Below are 22563 nucleotides of genomic sequence, written 5' to 3'. Positions count from 1 at the left end.
CACACCTGGATTATTGCAACACATTTTATTGCTGTTTATCTGTGCATCAGTTGAAGTTAGTCCAGAACATGGCAGCGCAGCTCCTTCCTGACCCCAGTATTTAAAAAAAATAATTGCATTGGCTTCCAGTGAATTGTTGCAGATTATTTGTTTTGTTTCCTCATCTTTGGAGCCCCTCAGGAGTGCTGCTTTGTACTGCAGCTAGAAGTCCATGCAGACTTTAAACTGGCTGGAAATCCACTGAGGCAGACTCAGCCATTCTACCAGCACAAAATCTGTTTTCACCTGCATAGTTTCTGCCTAAGGGTTTGAAAAGTGGCTCCTTCATCTCCTCGTTCTCTCACTTACTGGTAATCCTTGAGCAAATCGCCTAATATTCCTGTACCGTGGTTAGGATAACAATTCTGACTCTTTCTGGGACCTTGGCCAAGGCACTTTGTCTTTCTGTTCCTCAGTTTATGCAAGTGTAAGTGAACTAAATAATACTACTTATAATTACAAGAGGCATATTGTTCCTCTCTTCTTTCTGCAAAACGTTGGCAAGTTGACCGTCCACCCCCAAAGGAATCTGTCTGTCTGCTTCTGGCACACGGCAGCTATAGCCTGCAAGGGAGGAAGGTGCTCAGTGCGCGTTTATCGTTATTAGCTCTTGGCGGCTCTGATATCAGCCTTCCCCACTGACTTTGGGGTGCTTAACGTACTGAGCAGCAAAGCTGAATTATGAGCGGGGAGGAGGAACAGTGAGAATGCTGATCCAAGCTGCTGCACTACTTAGTGGGAGGTGGAGCCCTTTCCGGAACGCAGATCAGAAATATTCACCCAAGTTGTGGTGCCCAGCCTAGCCCTGTCAGTAGAGGCTGTCCCCTGGGATCACTCCTGAAGGGGCTGCTGATGCTGTGAAAGTGGCGAGACTGCAGCTTCAGCACAGAATCCTGAGCAAAAACAAAAAGGAGGCTCCGGAATAGACCCCGAGATGTCTGGCACTTCTGGATTCACTTGAGGTGACTGTGGGAGACAGGCACGGTAAGATATTTTGAAGACGTTTCTGACTTGTTTCCTTGTGGTCCTGAAGAATCAGCCTTCAGATTTTGAAGAGTAGTCTGTCCTTGAGTGGGGTGACTCTTCCCCGTGGATGTCAAGTTGGTTCCCTTGGGTACAGGTCAAGCGCCTCTTTAAGGAGGACATTCATCTCTCAGGGCATCAGGGGTTGCTGTCACTAGCATTTTAAATAGAAGTGCTGAGTAATAGTGCTCTGAAACCGGTGCTTGCTTGGCACTATCGTCTACGCTTGTGGATTCTCTGTAGAACACCCTGTCTGTCTTGTCCCAGTGTATTTTGTTTCTTTTATTGTAAACCCTCTCCTACACCCCAGCACTGATGAGGGGGTTGCTGCGGAGCTCCTGGGACCCTACAATACCGCAGGGCAGCTCCTGGTTCACTGCAAACACAGGGGAAGAAGGTTTCTCCTAAGCTCTTGGAATTACGGATTGATCCCGGGCTCGAAGAATCACTCCTGCACAGTAATTTGATGCTCCAACAAAAGAATCGGTGTACGCAGACTAAAGGTGGAAGTTATGACAGTCAGATACAATGTACAATGTTAGAATTCATCTTTGATGAGGATTAATCTCCTATGTTCAGCTGCAAGGTAGCAATCACCTTTACCTCTTGCAGAGTCCCTTCCAGAATTTAATGGAAATGAGTTCTCTGAATAGTCCTAGGGTTCCCCTTACTCTTCTGGGACAAACCCTGTGATATCCTTGCTCTGTCACCTTTGCGCGTCCTCTGGATCTCTTGATGTAAGGCCTGGGTTGGTGCTACAAAGTACCCAAGATAACTCTGGCATCTGGGTTGCACCTGATACAAGATCTGTACTAGTTTGTGTAAGACTCCTGTCTTTCTCACAGCAACAATCTCTAACTGGGCTCTCTGTGGTTTGCAGAGCCTGTCCTGCCAGCTAACAGGGGCCTCACAGGGGAGCGCTGTGGCCACAGGCTGACCCCTGCTCCTGGGCTTTTCTGGACAGGGAGGGAAAGATACATTCTTTCATGTCCCTTGGGCTTCCTGCTGAGGTTTTCTGCTTCTTACAGTAAAAGAAAAGCTCTGCACATGTCAGCTCTTGTAAAAAAAAATGTGTATATATATATATATATATATATATATATATATATATATATATACACACACACACACATATACTGGTACATATATAATTTAATTGAATACTTGATTGCAGATGAAAAGTCAAAAGTGGCACACGGTTAAATAGCAAATTACCACAAAAAAGAGAGTTACTTATATCACATGTAAAATATCAATACATTCACATAAAAAGCACTTGAAGCTATTTGTGTTATGAATGTGACACTTCTCCACATGTTATGCAATCATGTTATAATAAGGAGCTTCATACCACCTATGCACAGGTTACTTAGTATTTTGTTCACATTCTAGCACATATGAGTCACATTTAATCATTGATCCACAAGATCCAATCCTTATGTATTTTTTTTTGTATTTTTAAATTAATTGCATATAAAAAGGTAGAAAAAAAAGAGTACTTCCCTGTACAGTGAGGAAGAAAAAATGCCTGACGTAATATGTTTCATAGTCATGCATGTTCGAAACATGATATTACGTCAGGTATTGTTTTTTCCTCACTGTTACAGAGAAGTACTCTTTTTCCATCTTTTTTATATGCAATTAATTTAAAAATACAAAAAAAATACATAAGGATTGGATATTGTGGATCAATTATTAAATGTGACCCATATGTGCTAGAAGGTGAATAAAATACTAAATAACCTGTGCATAGGTGGTATGAAGGTCCTTATTTAACATAAGATTGCAGAACATGTGGCAAAGTGTCACAGTCACAACACAAATAGCTTCAAGTGCTTTTTAAGTGAATATACTGATTATTTTCTGTATTGAAGTGGACTATTTAAGTTGCAAAAGAAACATTACAGCCCAAGTCACTGTTAAATCCACGCTCCCTGGCAGCAGGCAGTCTTCACAGGGGAGCTCTGGGCATGTTCCCAATGGTACCTGGGTAACTCCTGGGCTAGCATCCTGTCGCCGCCCTCCAAAGACTACACATCCAATAGGGCTTAAGCTAATGGCCATGATTCCTAGTTGGGGGAGGGGGTAAAAATTATCTTCCAGGCCCTGAGCATTGTTCAGTAGTCAATTCAGTACTACAGTCTCTCGGATACAGCACTAATAATCATGCTGGAAGCATTTTTGATGGTTTCAAGTATAATTTTACTGAGGAAACATGAAAATGTGATAAAAAATATTAAATTATAAGGTCTTGGTATTTACAATCCCTTTTTATAGCTTCAAATCTTCTAATAAATGTGTGATTTCAGCTTCCAGTTAATCAACTGATATTTCTCAATCCTGATTCCTTCCAATTAATGGGGTAGTTTTGGAGCTTCCTCCCAGAATCTGGTGGATAGAATAATCTTTTCCCAATTTAAGTGTATGGTACTAAAGTAAAGTCCCAATTTTCATAATTTATTCCAGTTGTTCAGTCATTCTCCCTATTTCCCTTGTTGGTACCTGGATGGTAGCTCCATACTCATCTCTTCAACTTCCTGATGTAGACCGAATGGGTGCCATAGATCTTCTTCACTGCCTGCTTATCCCAAGGAATAAATCCAGATTCAATCCTCCATCTGTGCTCTCTGGTTGAGATACACCTCTCTTCTTAGATGATATACACTGAACCCCCAGGCCCTAGGGTACTCATGCATAATGGAAAACAAAGGTTTTAAGAGAGGGAAACAAAAAATAGAAAAAGGAAGAGTGGAACAATTTCTTCCTCCAAAAATACATGATTATTTTAGGCAAAGACGCCCTTTCTTCTGTTCCTTTCCCAGACCTCATCCTTAAAGGTCCCAGGATCCTTTGTCAAAAAAATGAAACAAAATAAGAGCAAGCCTACAAGTTGTAACTAAAAAGTCCACAACCTAAGATGGTGGCATGGGTTTATATACTCTGGAGATTCACCATCTTAATCTCTCACATGGGGGAGTTACAACTCACATTACTACTATTCCTGTCCCCCCTGTGACAAATGGAACAATCCTCTTTAATAGAGAGTGTTTAGGCTATCTACATCTGCAAATGGATGTAGACTCCCCACCAGAAGGAAAGTGGAACTCCTGTTGATACACTTCAGAAATTCCTAGGCTGATGGTTTCCTTTATGTAGCAGTTCTGTGGGGGCCTTCTCCCTGCAAGGAAGTCTTCCCTAACTCTCTACAAAGAAAATTCTCTTCTTTCAAAACAGTGAAGGAATCTTTCTTAGACAGATGAGACATTTAGGATTAATTTGCCTCTTCTTTGAGGCCTATTTGCTGGTTCCTTGGAATACTTCAGAAGTCCAGTCTTGGACCCCCAAAACAAATCTCCCTGATTCTAAGGGCCTGAGAATCCTACCCTTGGGCCCATTAGCCATCCTCTCAGGACAGGAGATGGAAAAGCTAGAACTCTCTCCTGGAAAGAGAACCGCAACGTACCCCAAGCAAGGTGATAAAAAATGTGATCAGAGACTGCCAGACTCATAGACCTTGGGACATCAGCAACACACTACTGCCTGTGTTTTTTCCTCTCAAAAACCTGGAACTATCTCCAGAATTCTCTGTGGGCTAGTACCTAAAAACCCTGGAATGCACATAAGAATTCCATTCTGGATCAGACCGAGGGTCCATCAAGCCCAGTATCCTGTTGCCAAACAGTAGCCAATCTAGCTCCCAAGTACCTTGCAGGATCCCAAACAGTAGATGGATCCCATGCTGCTAATGCCCAGGGACAAGTAGTGGCTTTTCCCAAGTCTATATGGTTAATAACAGTTTATGGACTTCTCCAGGAACTTGTCTAAACCTTTTTTAAACCCAGCTATGCTACCTACCTTTAGTAGATCCTCTGGCAATGAATTCTATAACTTAATTGTGCATTAAGTGAAAGAATGTTCTCTGATTGGTTTTAAATGTGCTACTTACTAACTTGATAGTGTCCCCTAGTTTTTTTGTATTATTTGAAAAAGTAATGTTGTGCCCGTTGGTCGCAGATGGCTGCGACCTCTCATGCTCACCTCTTTTTTTGCTGCACCATCTATTCTCGGAAGAATGGCAGTCTCCGCCACTCACCACTGACATCCCTGGTGTTCCCGGGACGGCATTGGCGCTGCCGACCACCATCTTGCTTCTGGAGTCACTTAGTTTCACACGTGCAGGCCACCTATGTACACGTCATGGTGGGAACCTCAGGGGCGTCCCCTCCGCATGATGTCATCTCGCTACCTGTACTTAAACAGATTAGCCCAATGCTCTTACAAGTTAGCAAGTTCTTCTCGTTGCTGAATTCACTTCTCCTTGGACTTCCGGTTCCTGTTCCTGTCTCAGTCTGTGAACGCTCTGAGTACCCGCTCCTCGGGGGCTTTTCCGTGTTCCTAGGCTATCTGCTCCTCGGAGGGCCTTCCTGCCTTGACTTTTGGGAACCATTCCTCGTGAGTACCACTTCGCTCATCTCTGCCAAGCCTTGCTGGGATTCCTCACGGTATACCCCGTGCCTCATGCCACTACCTCGTTCTTCCCAGCAGGATTCGCTAAACTTTACCCTGTGCTGCACGATGTTGATTTTTCATCCTCAAGTACCTTCTGAGCTCCAGGATCTCAGACTATCTCAACACCATCATCACCGCACAGTCATCTTCGGTGTACCCCACGCTGCGGGCCACTACTGGATCTGTACACCTGAGGTATTTGCTTCACTACTGAGGAAGACTGTCTGGTGTACCCCGCTCTGCGGGCCACTACCGGATCGTTACATCTGAGGTGTCAGCCTGGGAATACCCTCAGCTCAAGAACTGTACTTTGACTGCATTACCCGCTCCACGGGTTCTGCTCCAGAACTATACCTTTAACTGCATTCCCCGCTCCACGGGTTATGCTCTCTCTCTCTTTCCCTAATAAAGTCTATTCTACAGCTGTGTCCTAGCTACTGAGACCGCACCTACTGGCGGTGAGGCCCACAGGGCTCCTCCCTGTGGGCGGAGACAACTCTAACCTCAGCTCAGGGTCAACATCCATACCAAAACATAACAAGTAAATAACCGAATCACATGTAGCTGTTCTATTCCACTCATATTTTAATAGACCTCCATCATATCGCTCCTCCAAGCTGAACAGCCCTAACGTTTTTAAGCCTTAACTCACAGGGGAGTCATTCCATCCCCTTTATTATTTTAGTCACCCTTCGCTGAACCTTTTACAGGTCAGCTATATCTTTTATGAGATGTGGTGACCAGAATTGCACACAGTACTCTTTGTGGTCTCACCAAGCGATACAGAGGTATTATAATAGTCTCCATTTTATTCTCCTTTCCTTTCTTAATAATTCCTAACATTGTTTGCTTTTTTGACCGCTGCCATACACTGAGCCAAGAATTTCAAAATATTGTTCATGATGTCACCCAGATCCTTTTCCTGGGTTGTAACTCCTAATATGGAACCCACAGTGTGGATTACTTTTCCCATAGGTGCATCACCTTCCATTTGTCCACATTAAATGTCATCTGCCTTTTGGATGCCTAGTCTCCCAGTCTCACAGTTAATCTGTTTGTGATTTCACTATGCAGAATAATTTTGTGTCATTGATCACCTCACTTGTTCCCTTTTCCACAAAATTTATAAATATATTAAAAAGCACCGGTCTCACTACAGATCCCTGAGGCTCTCCACTGTTTTATCTTCCTCCATTGAAAAAAAATTATCATTCATTCCTACTCTGTGTTTCTTATCTTTTAACTAATTTGCAATCCACAATAGGATATTGGTTCCTATCCCATTACTTTTTATTTTTTTCAGGAGTCTCTCCTGGGATACTTTGTCAAATGCTTTCTAAAAATTCAAATACTCTGTATCCACTGGATCACCATTATCCACTTCAAAAGGTGTAGCAGATTGGTGAGACAAGCCTTCCCTTGTGTAAATCCATGCTGGCTGTGTCCCATTAAACCATGTCTTTCTATATGTTCTGTGACTGTATTATTTAAAATAGCTTCCATTATTTTTCCCCAGCACTGCAGTCATGCTCACTGGTTTATAGTTTCCCTACTAACCCCTGGAGCCCTTTTTAAAGATCAGCATCACACTGGCCATCCTCCAGTTTAGACGATTTTAATGATAGATTACAAATTACTAGTAATAGAATTATAATTTAATTTTTTTAGTTCTTTCAAAATTCTGGGATGTAAATCATCTTATCCAGGTGATTTGCTACTCTTTAGTTTGTCAATCCTCCCTATTATATCATCCAGGTTCACTGTGATTTGTTTTAATTCTTCCGAATCATCACCATTAAATACCATTTCTGGCACAGGTATCTCCCCAACAACCTCTTCAGTAAACATCAAAGCAAAGAATTAATTTAAAGGTCAATATTCAAAAGCTATTTGGATGGATAACCTAACAGCTATCCGGCCTTATATGGTTTGATAACTTGAAAAGATATCCGGGTAAGTAACACTGTACCAGTTCCAAAGAAAGAAAACCACAAAAAATCAAAGGGCTCGCGGCCCCCACCCTCTTATAACTTTGAATTGCTGGTCCAGCGCTCCTCAAATACGTTTATGGGTCATCTGTGTCCCGCCACCCCCCGCACGCTTTTCCCGTTCAGCGGTTTTTAAATCTCTATTGCGCCACACCTCTGATTTTGAACCCCCCTTGGAGGCAGCCCAGCACTTCGGCACATAACGGTTGTGAGTGTGGCCGGACCCTTCCAAAAATGCGCGTGGTGTTAAGGCCCGGCCACACATGTAACCCCTGTTACTTACATGCGCTGCCCTTTTAAAATCGGGCTGTATGTATCACAAAACCTTTTATACAATATAAAAAGCCTGTAAAAACGGGCTAGACTAAAAATGTTTTTTCGGTTCTTTTTCGGAAACGGCACTCTTCTACACTTCTTCTCCCTCACCCCACCTTCCCATTGCTCATTCACCTCAGTCACTCATCCTCTTCCCCCTTGGTCACTCACCCCCCCTTCCCTCCCCTGCCCCCACTCATACTCCCTTCCCTCAGTCTTACTCACCCTCTTTCTCCCACTGCCTCCCTCCCCTCTCACTGAAACCCACTTCCCTCACTCTCACCTTCCCCCCTTATTCTCACTCCAACTCCCTCCCCTTCCCTCCTCACTCATTGCTATGTGACTCGAGAATGTCACTCTTCCTACACTTCTTCTCCCTCACTCCCCCTTCTCCTCGCTCATTCACCTCGGTCACTCATCCTCCTCTCCCTCGGTCACTCACCTCCCTTCCTCCACTCACCTCCCTTCCCTCCCCTGCCCCCACTCAAACTCCATTCCCTGAGTCTTACAGTCTTTCTCCCACTTCCTCCCTCTCCTCTCATTGAAACCCCCTTCCCTCACTCTCACCTCCTCCCCTCATTCTCACTCCCTCCTCTTCCCTCCTCAGTCACTACGCTATGTGACTCACTTCTTCCCCTGCGGCACGGCACATTGGTCAGAGCTCTTGACGTGCCGGCCGTCCCAATTCCCTCCCCACTTCCCCGGCGGCAGAGGGATGGAGTGTGGCTGTTATCGGTCCTTTAAGAGGCTGGGCGGTCCGCTCACGTGCACCTAAGGGTGGGACTGACGCCATGGAGGATGCCGAGCCCCGCTGTGAGGGGTAGACGAGAGACTGCGAGCAGGGGAGCCGGGGACACCGCAAACTGGCTGCAGAGGAGGAGAGCCCAGAGCTCGTGGACGGGAGAGCGAGGTGAGCAGGCCCGGCCGCGGAGTGGACACGGCCGGGACGCACAACAATTACAAATAATTTTTAATCTATCATTAATATCATCTATTGTACCTGAAGACTGGAGGGTGGCCAATGTAACCCCAATATTTAAAAAGGACTCCAGAGGCAATCCGGGAAACTATAAATCAGTGAGCCTGACTTAACTGCTGGGAAAAATCTTGTAAACTATTATAAAGAATAAAATCATGGAACGTATAGATAAGAACATAAGAAATTGCCATGCTGGGTCAGACCAAGGGTCCATCAAGCTCAGCATCTTGTTTCCAACAGAGGCCAATCCAGGCCACAAGAACCTGGCAATTACCCAAACACTAAGAAGATCCCATGCTACTGATGCAATTAATAGCAGTGGCTATTCCCTAAGTAAACTTGATTAATAGCAGTTAATGGACTTCTCTTCCAAGAACTTATCCAAACCTTTTTTGAACCCAGCTACACTAACTGCACTAACCACATCCTCTGGCAACAAATTCCAGAGCTTAATTGTGTATTGAGTGAAAAAGAATATTATCCGATTAGTCTTAAATGTGCTACTTGCTAACTTCATGGAATGCCCCCTAGTCCTTCTATTATCCGAAAGTGTTTAATGGGACACAGCCAGCATGTATTTACCCAAGGGAATTCTTGCCTCACAAATCTGCTACATTTTTTTGAAGCAGTTAATAAACATGTGAATAAAGGTGAGCCAGTAGAGGTGATGTATTTGGATTTTCAGAAGGCATTTGACAAAGTCTCTCATGAGAGGCTTCTAAGAAAACTAAAAAGTCATGGGATAGGTGGCAATGTCCTTTCGTGGATTACAAACTGGTTAAAGATAGGAAACAAAGAGTGGGATTAAATGGTCTGTTTTCATAATGGAAAAAGGTAAACAGTGGAGTGCCTCAGGGATCTATATGTGGACCTGTGCTTTGTAATATATTTATAATTGATCTGGAAAGGGGTATGATGAGTGAGGTGATCAAATTTACAGATGACACAAAATTATTCAGAGTAGTTAAATCACAAACGGATTGTGATAAATTGCAGGAGGACCTTGCGAGGCTGGAAGACCATATGGCAGACAAAATATAATGTGGACAAGTGCAAGTTGACGAGTATAGGGAAAAAGAACCCATGCTGTAGTTTCATGATATTAAGTTCCACATTAGAGCTGCTATCCAGGAAAAAGATCTGGGCATCATAGTTGATATAACTTTGAAATCATCAGCTCACTGTGATTTCGCGTTCAAAAAAGCAAACAGAATGTAGAGATTATTAGGAAGGGAATGGCAAATAAAATGGTGGATATCTTAATGCCTCAGTATCGCTCCATAGTGAGACCACACCTTGAGTACTGTGTGCAATTTTGGTTGCCGCATCTCTAAAAAGATATAGTTGTACCGGAGAAAGTACAGAGAATGGCGACTGAAATGATAAAGGGCATAGAACAGCTCCCCTATGAGGAAAGGCTAAAGAGGTGTTATGGCTGTTCAGTTTGGAGAAGAGACGGCTGAGAAGGGATATGATAAAAGTCTACAAAATCATGAAAGGACTTGAATGGGTTAATGTGAATCAATTATTTACTCTTTCGGATAATACAAGAACTATGGGAGATTCCATGAAGTTAGCAAGTAGGACATTTAAAACAAATCGGAGAAAATTCTTTTTCACTCAACGCACAATTAAGTATAGCCAGGTTTAGAAAAGGTTTGGATAAGAAGTCCATAAACTGCTATTAATCAATAGGGAATAGCCACTGCTTATTGCCAGCATTAGTAGCATGGGATCTATTTAATGTTTGGGTAATTGCCAGGTACTTGGAACTTGGACCGGCCACTCTTTGAAACAGTATACTGGACTTGATGATCCTGTAGTCTGATCCAATATGTCATATCTTATGTTCTTAAGCGAGGGATTCAAGGAAATACTGCTAAGATGTATTTATTTATTTACAGGTTGGGTTTTTTTTATACTGCCTATATTGGAAAAAACATTCTAAGCAATTTACAAAGGGAGTCCCAAGTTATCTTCTACTTGACAAGTCAGATCCTTCCTAGCCATCTCCAATTAGGTAAAATAAACCACACTGTAAATCAAAATCAACTGTAAAGATTAGATTTGGGAAATCTGATTCAGGAAGTGTCCATCTGAGCTGGATTCAAAATCACTGCCAGTTCCGGATCCCACAGTCATCCTTTTCATGTTTATTAGTGCTCACGTTGATGTCAGACAATTGTTTCTTTGTGTGTGCCTTTTTTTAAGTATCGTTAAAAGCTTGAAAAAATAAGAGAGGCTAACCAACCACACAGGAGTGTAAACCGTAATGAGAATGATGGCCAAAATAATAAGAAAACAATACATAGAAACATAGAAATGACGGCAGAAGAAGACCAAACGCCCCATCCAGTCTGCCCAGCAAGTTTTGCACTTTTTTTTTTCCTCATATTTATCTGTTACTCTTGGCTCTTAATAACCTTTTGGTTCTATTTCCCTTCCACCCCCACCATTAATGAGAGAGCAGTGTTGGAACTGCATCTAAGTGACATATCTAGCTTAATTAGTTAGGGGTAGTAACCGCCGCAATAAGCAAGCTACACCCATGCTTATTTGTTTACCCAGACTAAATAATTCAGTCCTTGTTAGTTGTTTTCTGTATATAGATCAACTTTTCTTCATTCCCCCTGCAGTTGAAGCAGAGAGATATGCTGGATATGCATTGAAAGTGAAGTATTAGGCTTATACATGTAAAGGTAAAAAATAAAATAAAATTTAATAATTTAAATAAATTGCTAAACAATCATTTAACTCAAAGATGTTTTTAATATAAATGTAAAATGAAATGAATAGATAATGAACAAAGGTTAGTAAGAGATACTGATAAACACCCATAGAGTAAGGCTGCTTGGCTTCTCATGTTTCAGCCATGGCTCACATTGCTGTGTTGTTTTGGCCCCGTCACTTCCACTGGAAGGCCATTTCATGGATCTAGCATCCTTTTGTGAAGAAATGTGTTCTAATGTTAGTCTTCGGCCCCTTTTGATCCTCATAACCTCTAGTGCTAGCATTCCCTTTCTGCTCTGCACACAAAGGAATAAAATAACATTAGGAGAAGTCATGAACTATGACATTTTGATCTTGTACAACAAAAATAATTTCTTTGTTCCCTCCCTTCCTTGGCCTAAGTTGGAGCAAGGGACTAGAGGCAGCCGAGAGCAAAGCTTCAGGTCCTATGTCAAAGGCTGATGGCACGAAATTTCTTTATATTTATTGTTAGTTAAGTGCCGTGCAGCTTGCTATAGACAGGCAAAAATACATTTCAGGATTGCTGACATTTGATGAGTTTTGATGCCATCAAAATAAAATTTTTGTTGTATTCCATTCTTAGAACGCATCAGTTATGATCAGATGCTTTGGATTTCCTTCGTTTTTGTTTTTCTAAGGAACTGTAATAGCTGGAAGATAGATTTTTCTTCTGCTAGCTTTCGAGCTCTGTCCAGCTTTCTGCTGCCAGCAAACCCAATATTGCTGGGTTTTTAGAAGCTGTGCTGCAGTACTGCTTGGTACTGGGAGATGGCAGCATCAGAAAAAGAAACTAAAGCCTGAGTCTACTCTGTCAAAGCTCTTTACGCAGTGGTAATGTCTCCAAATGGAGACACTTTTATTTATTTATTTTACAGTGCTTACATCCCACTACTTCCTACATTAGTGTTCAGAGCGAGTTACAATAAATACAGTCAGAAATAAATAAAACCATGCAAAATAAACACATCACATAAAAAAAAAAACACATAGGGGTAGATTTTTTTTAAAAAGCGCATTCGCGTACTTTTGTTGGCGCACCAGGCGCAAACAAAAGTACGCTGGATTTTATAAGATACGCGCGTATCTTATAAAATCGGCGCGCAAGGCTGCCGATTTTGGGCAGCCGGCGCGTGCCGAGCCGCACAGCCTGCCTCCGTTCCCTCCGAGGCCGCTCCGAAATCGGAGCGGCCTCGGAGGGAACTTTTTTTCGCCCTCCCCTCACCTTCCCCTCCCTAACCCACCCCCCCGGCCCTATCTAAACCCCTCCCCCCACCTTTATCCATGGATTTATGCCTCCCGGAGGGAGATGTAAATCCACGCGCGCCAGCAGGTTGCTGGCGTGCCGAGACCCGACCCAGGGGCAGTTCCGAAGGGTGCGGCCATGCCCCCGGGGCCCGCCCCCAAAACGCTGTGTCGTTCAGCCCGCCCCCGACATGCCCCCTTCAGAAAACCCCGGGACCTACACGCGTCCCAGGGCTCTGCGCACGCCGGCGCGCAAGGCCCTGCTCGCGTAAATCTGGGCGGATTTACGCGAGCAGGGCTTTTAAAATCCGCCCGACTATGCAATTAACTCATTAAAATACAATGAAATTATATTGATTTGGATTTGTTTTCCACTCTGTGACAAGAATGAACCTCACTTATGAGCCAGGGTGTGTTTAGTTTGATCTCAGTCTCTCAAATGTACTGCTTTTGCTTTCATCAGCACTTGCATTGTGCCAAAAAGAGCCTCCTTCTGTAGTTCATAAGACATAATGGGGGTAATTTTCATAAGGATTTACATGTGTAAATGTAACTGCTATTGTAGCAATTTTCAAAAGCCCACTTACATGAGTAAAGTGCATTTACTCGAGTAAAATCCAGTTTTAAGTGAGTAAATGCTTTTTAAAATCAGGCCCAATATGTACAAGGCAGCATATCAAGGTGCGCCTGAGGTTTCCTTTTAAATCAGGCCGGTGGCAGCCAATACAATATAAACTATTTCTGTATCTTTCTGCCAAAGTTTCCCAGTCTCTGACTGAATCTTTTGATATTTGAGGATCTTCCTTCTTTACATAAGTTGAACAGAATAGTCAGTTGGTACTGATACTTCTATTAGCAATGCCATTTGTGTGTTTTCTCTTTTACAATGCCCAGTTTTCTTGCATGGAGCTTTTTATCAGTTGGAATGGCTTGTTGTGAGCTTGTTGTGGATTAGTGAAAGGTGGGTGAGGGAACCACAAACTAGCTTTCTAATTTCTTTTTCATATACACACATTCTCTAATATGCACATTCATTCTCTGTCACATGTAAATTCCCTCACACGCACACACACGCGTTGCTCACTCACAAACACACACGCTCACTTTCACACAAGCTCTCTTTTTCTCACACACAAACTCACACTCAGGCCAAGCTTGTCCTTCGCTGTTCTTCGGGCCACTGGTGGGTTGGACTCCACTCTGCCACGCCTCTTGTTCTTCAGTTCCCTGTGGTCAGGGGCTTGCACTAGCAATTTTGCTGCCGGCACTCCCAGCGGCCAAATACATGAGAAGAGGGGCTCAGACTTTGAGAGCATGAGCCTGCCTCCTGCTGCATGAGTCTCACACTTAATGCAGGAGACTTGGCATGTCTGCCTCTTATCTCATGTTCCCTTGTTAGCCCACAGCTATGAATAAGGATTCAAGAAACAAGGAGCATTCAAAAAGAAATAGTATGCTGAAGAAAGAAAGGCAGTACATGGCAGCATCTACTTAAAACAATTCCATGGCTGTGTAGCCACTACCCAAGACTCCCATCAGGAACTGCATCAGTATTAACAGGCCTAAAAGAAGAGGTATTTAATACTTCTAAATGCATTCATGGAAATGTAACCCTTACTGAGGAGGTTTAAGTCCCAAGGGCACACAAACATATTTATTTTCTTTAGGGTTGCTCTGGCTTGCAATTAACTCCCATGTTCAAACTCTCTATCCCAGGGTGAACTCTTCTTATGGGAGGGAAGCTCTCTCTTATGGCCTGGACCATGGTGTCTTGCTTTCAGTGTATGTAGATAATAGATGCAAAAACGCCAAAAAAATCACAAAAGGTATCGCCAAATTTTCTTCAAAAAATGCTCTTCACCTTTAGCCAAACTGATCATGTGAAAAAAATTTTAGTGGAAAAACGGGACCGCATCAGCAAGCCTTTGATGACGTGCTCAGTGCCTCACCAAGCCGCCCGGTCTTTTCAATCATCTGCAGCCCGTCAAAGAATATTTTACCAAAAATGATACACCATCCGGTGCTCTTCAACCTAGAAACCTAGAAATAATTGTATGGTTATTTATAATCAATATTTAAATATGCCCTTTCCATAAATCTTAGAGTAGTTGTGAAGATGACTCTAATGGTTTCAGTACAGATGGCTCGACAGCGGCCGTGTTTCGCAGCCACTCGGCTGCTTCATCAGGAGTCAGAGATGTCACAGAAAGAGTCTGTTCCAACCAGGGCGCGAAGTCTCCATTCAGATTTCTTTCAAAACGCCGGACTAGAGGCTTCGCACCCTGGTTGGAACACCTCCGTGCAAGTGTCTGCGATCATGTGGCTGTGACGCAGACAACTTGTCTACGCCTCCTTGGTCCTGGCCACAGCCGTGGTCCAGTTGCCTGGGTTTCCATTCCACCTCGCCTCCCGACGGCGGGGCCCTGTGGGCTCAACCCCACAGGGAGAATCAACTCCCACCTCGGGCCAAGGGTCCACGAATAAGCACCTCCTTTCACCGGTGGCCCTAATTAGCATATTCTTCTTTACTGGATCGCGTGCCCAGGACGCTGGCCTGTGCGCTCGCCCGCTCTCCCGCGTTTCTTTCTGATCGGCCTGATAAAGATTTGTTGCCTTTGTAACAGCTCCTTTTAATTTGGCCCACTGTTCCACTTCACCCAATTTCACCTACCTCCTCTTCAGCAAGATACCTCCCTATTTTAACAAAGTCTGTATTTTTTAAAATTAGAACTTTGATCTTCGTGTGGTTTCTCTCTATCTTGGCTGCTATATCACATCATCTGATGATCACTGGTGCTCAGGTGAGCACCTATATGGACATTAGCGATACCGTGCCCTCCTCCTGTACTATTACTTCAAGCATCTTATGACATGGATTCTGGTCCCCAAAAGCTCATGCCTAAATAAGTTGGTTAATCTATAAGGGGAAGAGGCATCTGATTGGTCCACGCGGGAAGGAAAAAGGGAGGAGGCCTCTGATTGGCCCCTCTGCTGGCAGGAAGAAGGGAGGAGGCCTCTGATTGGCCCATGAGGCAAGAAGAAGGGGACGTCCCAGAAGCAGGAAATGGCACGCTGGAAGAAGTAAATGTTTTGTTGCTACCTTTGGCGGGGGGGTTCAACGTAGAGAGAGATGGTGGATGACTGTGGAGGAAGTGAGTTTATGCGAGTGGGCATATGTGGGTGGGAGAGAGTGTATGTGAGTGGGTATGTGGGAGAATGAAAGGAATGTGAATGAACTTGTTTGTGAAACTTAGCATGCATGTGTATGCGAGAGCATGTGTTAGCATGTAGTTTCTGTGTAGCAGCTTGGCTTTTCTGTTTTACTAATAGAAGATGTATTGGTGTTTTAGGGTCTGGTGTAAAATTTGCAGCGTTGTCTTTTCATAGGTAGGGTGGTTACTGTTTGAGTGCTGGCTCCGAAAAAGGTTTGGCTAGCCACCCTAGTTATCAGCAAACGTGTCCATCTCGGACACCCCTGTTCTCTCTCCTGGTTAGCTCAAATGGCTAGCAGAACCAAGAGATGACAGAAACAGGGGCAGCCATGAAATGGAACGTTATAAAAAAGTACCAAAAAAAACCCCCAGGATACACTGTAACTCCTTTTATCTTTGTTTATGACATTCTCATTAAAAGAAGGTCATTAAATCTGTATGTTCCATATGAACAGCTTTGCTAATCTTCATTGTAATGCCATTATGTTTGACCTAGATCCCCAGGCTGAAGTCTTAATCATTTAAAAAAAAAACCTCACAGTCTGCTTTTCCTGCCTTCCTTTGCTCTACCCCCAAATCGTTTGCTGATCTGGAGGTCGACATTGAGGAACAGCACCATAAAATAAGTATGTGCAGCCCAAAGGCTTTTGTTTTGTTTCTCTGGCAGGGGTGGAACTTTGTTTTGTTTTCTTAATTCAGGAAATAGTGTGAGAAATTTGAAAATAATGCGCACTATTTACTAAAACAAAAAAAAATGCAGGTTGAATTTTTGTATTTCTTTTGTTGGCAAACAATACGAAACAAGAGTGTTTTGTTGTGTATTTCATTTCCTTTGAAACAAATGGACATCTATGCCATAGAAAGGGAGTATTCATCTCTCTTAGCTATACTCCAGGAAATTATGAGCCAAAAAAACCCAAAAAACATTTTGCATAATGAGATGCAATAGCAATTGCTTAAGGGCCCAATATTCAAAGATAAGCATTTATGTAAGTTAGCAGGATAACTTACACGGGATATTCAGCAGCATGGCTAAATCACTACTTAGCTGAATAAGTTATATCTGGCTAACGGGCCGATACAGTAAAAATCGCGGGCGTGATACAGTAAATAAATTTATTTAAATTAGGCCCGGCGGTAAAAAGAGGCACTAGGGACACTAGCGCGTCCCTAGCGCCTCTTTTCGGACAGGAGCAGCGACTGTCAGTGGGTTTGACAGCCGACGCTCAATTTTGCCGGCATCGGTTTTTGAGCCTGCTGACAGCCACGGGTTCGGAAACCGGATGCCGGCAAAATTGAGCGTCCGGTTTTCAACCCGCGAGCCGCGGGCCTATTTCAAATTTTTTTTTTTTTTTTACTTTTTTAAACTTTCGGGACCTCTGACTTAATATCGCAATGATATTAAGTCGGAGGGTGCCCGGATTTAAATGTCTGCGCATGTGCGGACGGGTGGCCTCCTCCACGCACTGGGTGGAGGATTTTAAAAGAATCGTGCGCGGCAACACAATCGGGCCTTTGCCCAGTTCCCTCCCAGTCCGCTCCAATAAAGGAGCGGACTGGGAGGGGACTTCGGTAACCCTATCTTCCCCTCTCTTCTCTGACCCCCTAAACCTACCCTAGCTATCCCCAATCTTTTTGTTTTTTATGTCCAGGGGCTTGAAAAAAGGGGTGGGGTGTGGACGGTCCAGGGCGGGGTGGGGGCGTGGCCAGAGGCTTCATAGGGCCGCTAGGCCGGGGGATCGCACGCCGGCACATGGCCAGCGTGCGCAAATTACGCCTGCCAAAGGCAGGTGCAACTTCTAAAATAAAGGTCGGGGGGGTTTAGGTAGGACTGGGGGGGGGGGGCCGGAGGGAAAGTTCCCTCCGAGGCCGCTCTGATTTCGGAGCAGCCTCGGAGGGAACAGGGAAAGCCATCGGGGCTCCCCTAGGGCTCGGCGCGCGCAAGGTGCACAAGTGTGCAGCCCCTTGCGTGCGCCAACCCCGGATTTTATAACATGCGCGTGGCTGTGCGCGCATGTTATAAAATCGGGTGTAGATTTGTGCGCGCCGGGTTGCGTGCACAAATCTACACCCGCGCGTAGGTACTAAAATCTGGCCCTATTTGAACATCCTTAAAAAAAAAAAAATATGCAGCTGCAATATTTTAGCAATGAAATAATACTTATAGCATTTGAATGAAGAAGAAGAAAATTTCAGAGAGCAAAGGACTCAGGCCACTTTATTTGATTTGATTTACTCCTCGTTCATCTCTCACATTCACGTGCAAACACACACACACAGCCACAGTGGAAATTCTGCATTCAGCATGGTGCTGCAACCCTCTCCTCATCCCTGCAACAGAGGAATAAAATAACTGGTTACATCGAGGGAAAATGTTGTAGCATATTAATTTTAAGTAGCACATTTTTTTGTCCAACGTCTGTGTCTTTTGTGTTTCCGTATCTTTCTGGAGCTACTCCCTCTCTGCACATTTCCTGATGCCCTCTATCTCTCCCCACGACCCTCAATCTAGCATCCTCCGATGCCAGCCCTCTCTCCCCGTCCACAGCACTGATGGTTTCTAAATGAGATCTCACCAACTGGTTCTGGGTTTTGTTTTGTTTTTTTATTTTAGAACAAAACCGATCCAGTCCCAATTTCCCCCCATTGTATGCAGAGGCTTGTAGTCCTATTTTTATCAAGGAAATCAAAACTGAGTCCATGCCTGTAGCTGTGTAAAATCAGAGTCGGCTCAACCTATCCTGGAAAAATGGAGCTAGCTGCTGGCCTTAGATCGATGCTCTTTTTGGGGTCTGAAGCTCAGCTTCACTGTCCGTTAGAAGGGGACTGGAGCAATTTTAAACTGGGTAGGATATCAGTTCTTTTAGTGGAGGAATTCTTATTCCCCCTCCTCCGGCCCAACATTTTCTTTTCATCTGATGTAAAGGTGTGCATTTTGATGCACTTTTAGGGGGGGAGTTTTCAAAGCCCTTTACATTGCAGAAAACACAGGCTTATGTGCTGAAAAAGCTTCTTTTCCCCTGGTTTGTGTGCACAAAAGGATGCACCTGACCTGAATCTGCGTGGATTTGTATCTGCACGAAAAAAACAAACAGGTGTTCCAGGGACACGAGTTGGGATTTGTGTGCATATTTTATTTTGGAAAGAATACCCATAAATTCGAATACACCAGGCGTAGCTTTGTGCAGGTGCGTGAGTGCACGTGCTATTTCAGATCTTTTTCAAAGCAAAGGTTATGTGCAGAAGTTGGCTTTGAAAATGAAGGTAACTTTGGTGTTTTGGCGAGACGCAAGTTATAAAATGAGCCCTCCCTGTGCTTTCCAAGATAAGGTTAGGCTTTGCACTGTTCACTGTCTAATAAACCCTGCAATATAAACCTCTGGTGCACAGTCGGCAGGCACAATTCACCCACAGGCTTTGCAGCAAATTTCAAAGGGAAAGGTGTGAACGCACAAAGCAGCCGCTCACTTTTGCAGCCGATTTTGTGGAGGTAGTTTTTTTGATGGAAAACAGCATTGCATAGATTTCAAACCTCAGTCTCGATGCATGAGTTTCCGACGACACCCAAACCATGGACTTGGGAGTACCTTTCTCAAATGTGGCTGTGAGCGTTATTGAATACCAAATATGCTGGATCGAGGGAAGACAATTTTAAGACCCGAGTAAATCATTATTTGCTTTGTAAATGGCTTTGACAATTGCCCTCGTGCAGTGTGGGTTTCCACAACGATACTCATATCTGTAGGCAATATTGTTTTGCTTACAGGAAATGACATTTATTTGTTTAAAAGCATTTAGTATTTGCCTGAAAAGTTCAAAGTGAGGTACAAGCCCTAAACAGGGCAAGCAAATCAAATATGTACGTAATAAACACCCCAGAATCCATGTAATTGATATAAACAAAAAATAATAATCCTACAAGAAAGTAATCAAAATAGGCCTCAGTAACACCCTCACATTAGCACTATTCACTAAATACAACAATAACCACAAACCCCCAAGTTACCTGAATACAAATAATACAACCAGTCATAATCTAAAAAGCTGTGACTTTCATTGTTTCCTAAAACTAAGAAGATCCTGTATAGCACGTGTTCTAGAGCAAGGGGCCAAATAGGACAATGCTGTTCCCAGTCACCACTAACTTAATATTGTTAAAGGAAGGAATCATTAAAAAGCCCTTCATGTATATATATATATGAAGGGCTATATATGAAGGGCTTTTTAATGATATATACTAACCCAAAATGTTTATTCTGTGTTACTTACAATGAGTATTACAAGAGTGGATCCTTGGGCCGACGGGAATGGAAGCCAATGGGGAGGAGCCCCAGAGGTACCCTCCGACGGCAGGCGAGGCTGGAGTGACCTGAGACCCTGCTGGAGCTTCACCACTGCCAGCCCTCGTTCCCCACAGGTTGAGCCCTTGGGTACCGGGGCCGGCTGGACTCATGTGGGGTCTCAGGCAAGCGACGTGTCTCATAGTCAGGCAGGCAAGGGTCTTGGCAGGTGGCATATCTCGTAGTCAGGCGCAGCAAGGGTCTTGACACGGAGCAGACAGAAGACAGGAACTGGGAAACCAGGCGATGGGGATTCGAACAGGAGCCAGGAGTAGCCAAGGCAGGGCCTGAGAAGCAGGCCTCACCTTAAATAATTGCAGGACTGGGGGGTGGAGTCCTGGCCCCTCCCGCGGTGACCCCTGAAAAGGGGTCAGGTGGCACGAGCGCAGGAAGGCCAGAGCAGGAGCCGGCGACGTGCCGTCCTGCATGCGGTGTCGGTGTGGCTGCCTGGGAGGTTGCCAGTCACAGCGAGGCTCCCAGGGCCGAGGAGGCGGGGCCGGCCACGCGGGTAGGTGAGAGAGTCCGGCTGCGGGTCTCCGCGGCCGGCTCTCGCAACAATGAGTGATCTGCATTCTAGCCTCTTGCATGGTGCAAACTTGCAGATATTACCTTCTTTGCTGATCAGCTTTGATGCTGAAAAAGCATTTGACAGGATCAATTGGGTTGATGTAGTCGTGGGGTTAGAAAAGCTTGGAATAACCTGGACATTGTTAAAATGAGTGAAATTGCTTTATCATAATCCAAAAGCGATGGTTCTTGTTAATGGTGAGAAAACTGCTGAATTCTGATTTTTTTTTTTTTTGGGGGGGGGGGGGAACTAGACAGGGCTGCACTCTCTCACCTCTGTTATTTCTTTTATCACTAGAACCATTAGTGTGGAGGATTCAGCTATGGAATAACCATGCAGGGGTTAAGATGGGGGACTCTGAGTTCAAACTGGCAGCTTTTGCTGACAATATCCTTATTCGTCTTTCTACTCCTGTGCAATCCTTGAGGCAGTTAATGCAAAAGTTGTCCTTATTTGGATCTTTCTCAGGTTTTAAGTTGAACCTTGATAAATCTGAAGCTCTGGCTTCGCTGGTATCTCTTAAGGGTTTATGGGGAAGGGTTTCCCTCTGCAGTGGGCTGATTTTAATACTTAAATATCATATTAATGTCTGATCTGTCTCGACTTTTTAAGCTGATCATGACTCTTTTCCTCAGTCAGACAAAATCTGAATTGCAAAAATGGCATTCACTTCCTTTGTCTCTTCTTGGAAAGGTGAATCTTTTTAAAATAGTTCTCTTACCTAAATGACTTTGTCATGCAATTACTTCCGCTATGCCTTCTTTGGAGAGACTTGCAAACACTTTCATGGTTTCTGTTTTGTTTTCTGTGGAAGAGGAGGGTGACGAGAATTGCCTTGTCACTTAATGTGTGATTGGCCTTATTGGGGGGTTAGGGCTCCCATTTTTGGAAGGCTATAATGATGCATTTCAGAAACTGGCTATGTGTAAGCGATGAGCTGAGTGATGGCATATTACATTATAGAACACACAACATAAATTGGTAAAACCAAATTCTCAGTTTACTAAATATGGTAAAATATAGTAAAAAGCAAAGGTAAATAATATCATACAGTATCACAGCAATATTGCATACATCAGTAAAAAGCAAATAGCATTACATTAATAAAAGATAAATCTTTATACAAGGAAGATAAAGAGATACCTCCCTCACTGTCCCCCTGTATGAGTCAACATATCTGTGAAAAGATCGAGGGGCAACAGGCCTGGAGACCCTGCAAATGAGATGGCTAACAGCATACTCTCTGACAATCTAAAGATACTGTTAATTACAATCAACTTTATATTCTCCTGTCTGGCACTAGTTCAGGTTTTGCAAGTTCAGTTGGTCTAATTAAAACTGATAACTTCAACAAGATTTCTGCCTCAGCTGTGACTCGTTAGGGGTCCTGGTGGTCCATAGCTCCGGACAGTTCAAACACTGAACTTTATCAGACAGAAAAACATGTTCTTTGTTCTTATCTTAGCGTGATACCAAGCAGACTAGAGAAGAAAGAAAAAATTATTTAGCAGTATCATGTTTAAAACGTCTTACACTAACCTGTGCACTATATATTGATCCACATTTATTCATTTATTGATTTATTTATTGATGATTG

The 22563-nt window shown here is 43.8% G+C and overlaps 1 protein-coding gene and 1 long non-coding RNA gene across 2 annotated transcripts in view; one reads left to right on the top strand and one right to left on the bottom strand.

Annotated features, from left to right (window-relative positions):
* Window positions 1-548: 548 nt before the first annotated feature.
* The window catches only part of RIPOR1 (RHO family interacting cell polarization regulator 1), a 345200-nt gene continuing 323185 nt past the window's right edge, over window positions 549-22563 (top strand). The window contains exon 1 of the mRNA XM_029608847.1: window positions 549-1023. The gene's annotated coding sequence lies outside the window, so the exon portion shown is untranslated. The remainder of the gene's footprint in view (window positions 1024-22563) is intronic.
* Window positions 22020-22563, bottom strand: part of LOC115095327 — an 83080-nt gene continuing 82536 nt past the window's right edge. The window contains exon 3 of the long non-coding RNA XR_003857746.1: window positions 22020-22447. This is a non-coding gene — a long non-coding RNA (uncharacterized LOC115095327). The remainder of the gene's footprint in view (window positions 22448-22563) is intronic.

The sequence above is a fragment of the Rhinatrema bivittatum genome, chromosome 7 (assembly GCF_901001135.1).
Source record: "Rhinatrema bivittatum chromosome 7, aRhiBiv1.1, whole genome shotgun sequence".
NCBI classification, from domain to species: Eukaryota; Metazoa; Chordata; class Amphibia; order Gymnophiona; family Rhinatrematidae; genus Rhinatrema; species Rhinatrema bivittatum.
The sequence above is the reverse complement of the archived record's forward strand: the minus strand, read 5'-3'. Positions and strand labels throughout refer to the sequence as shown.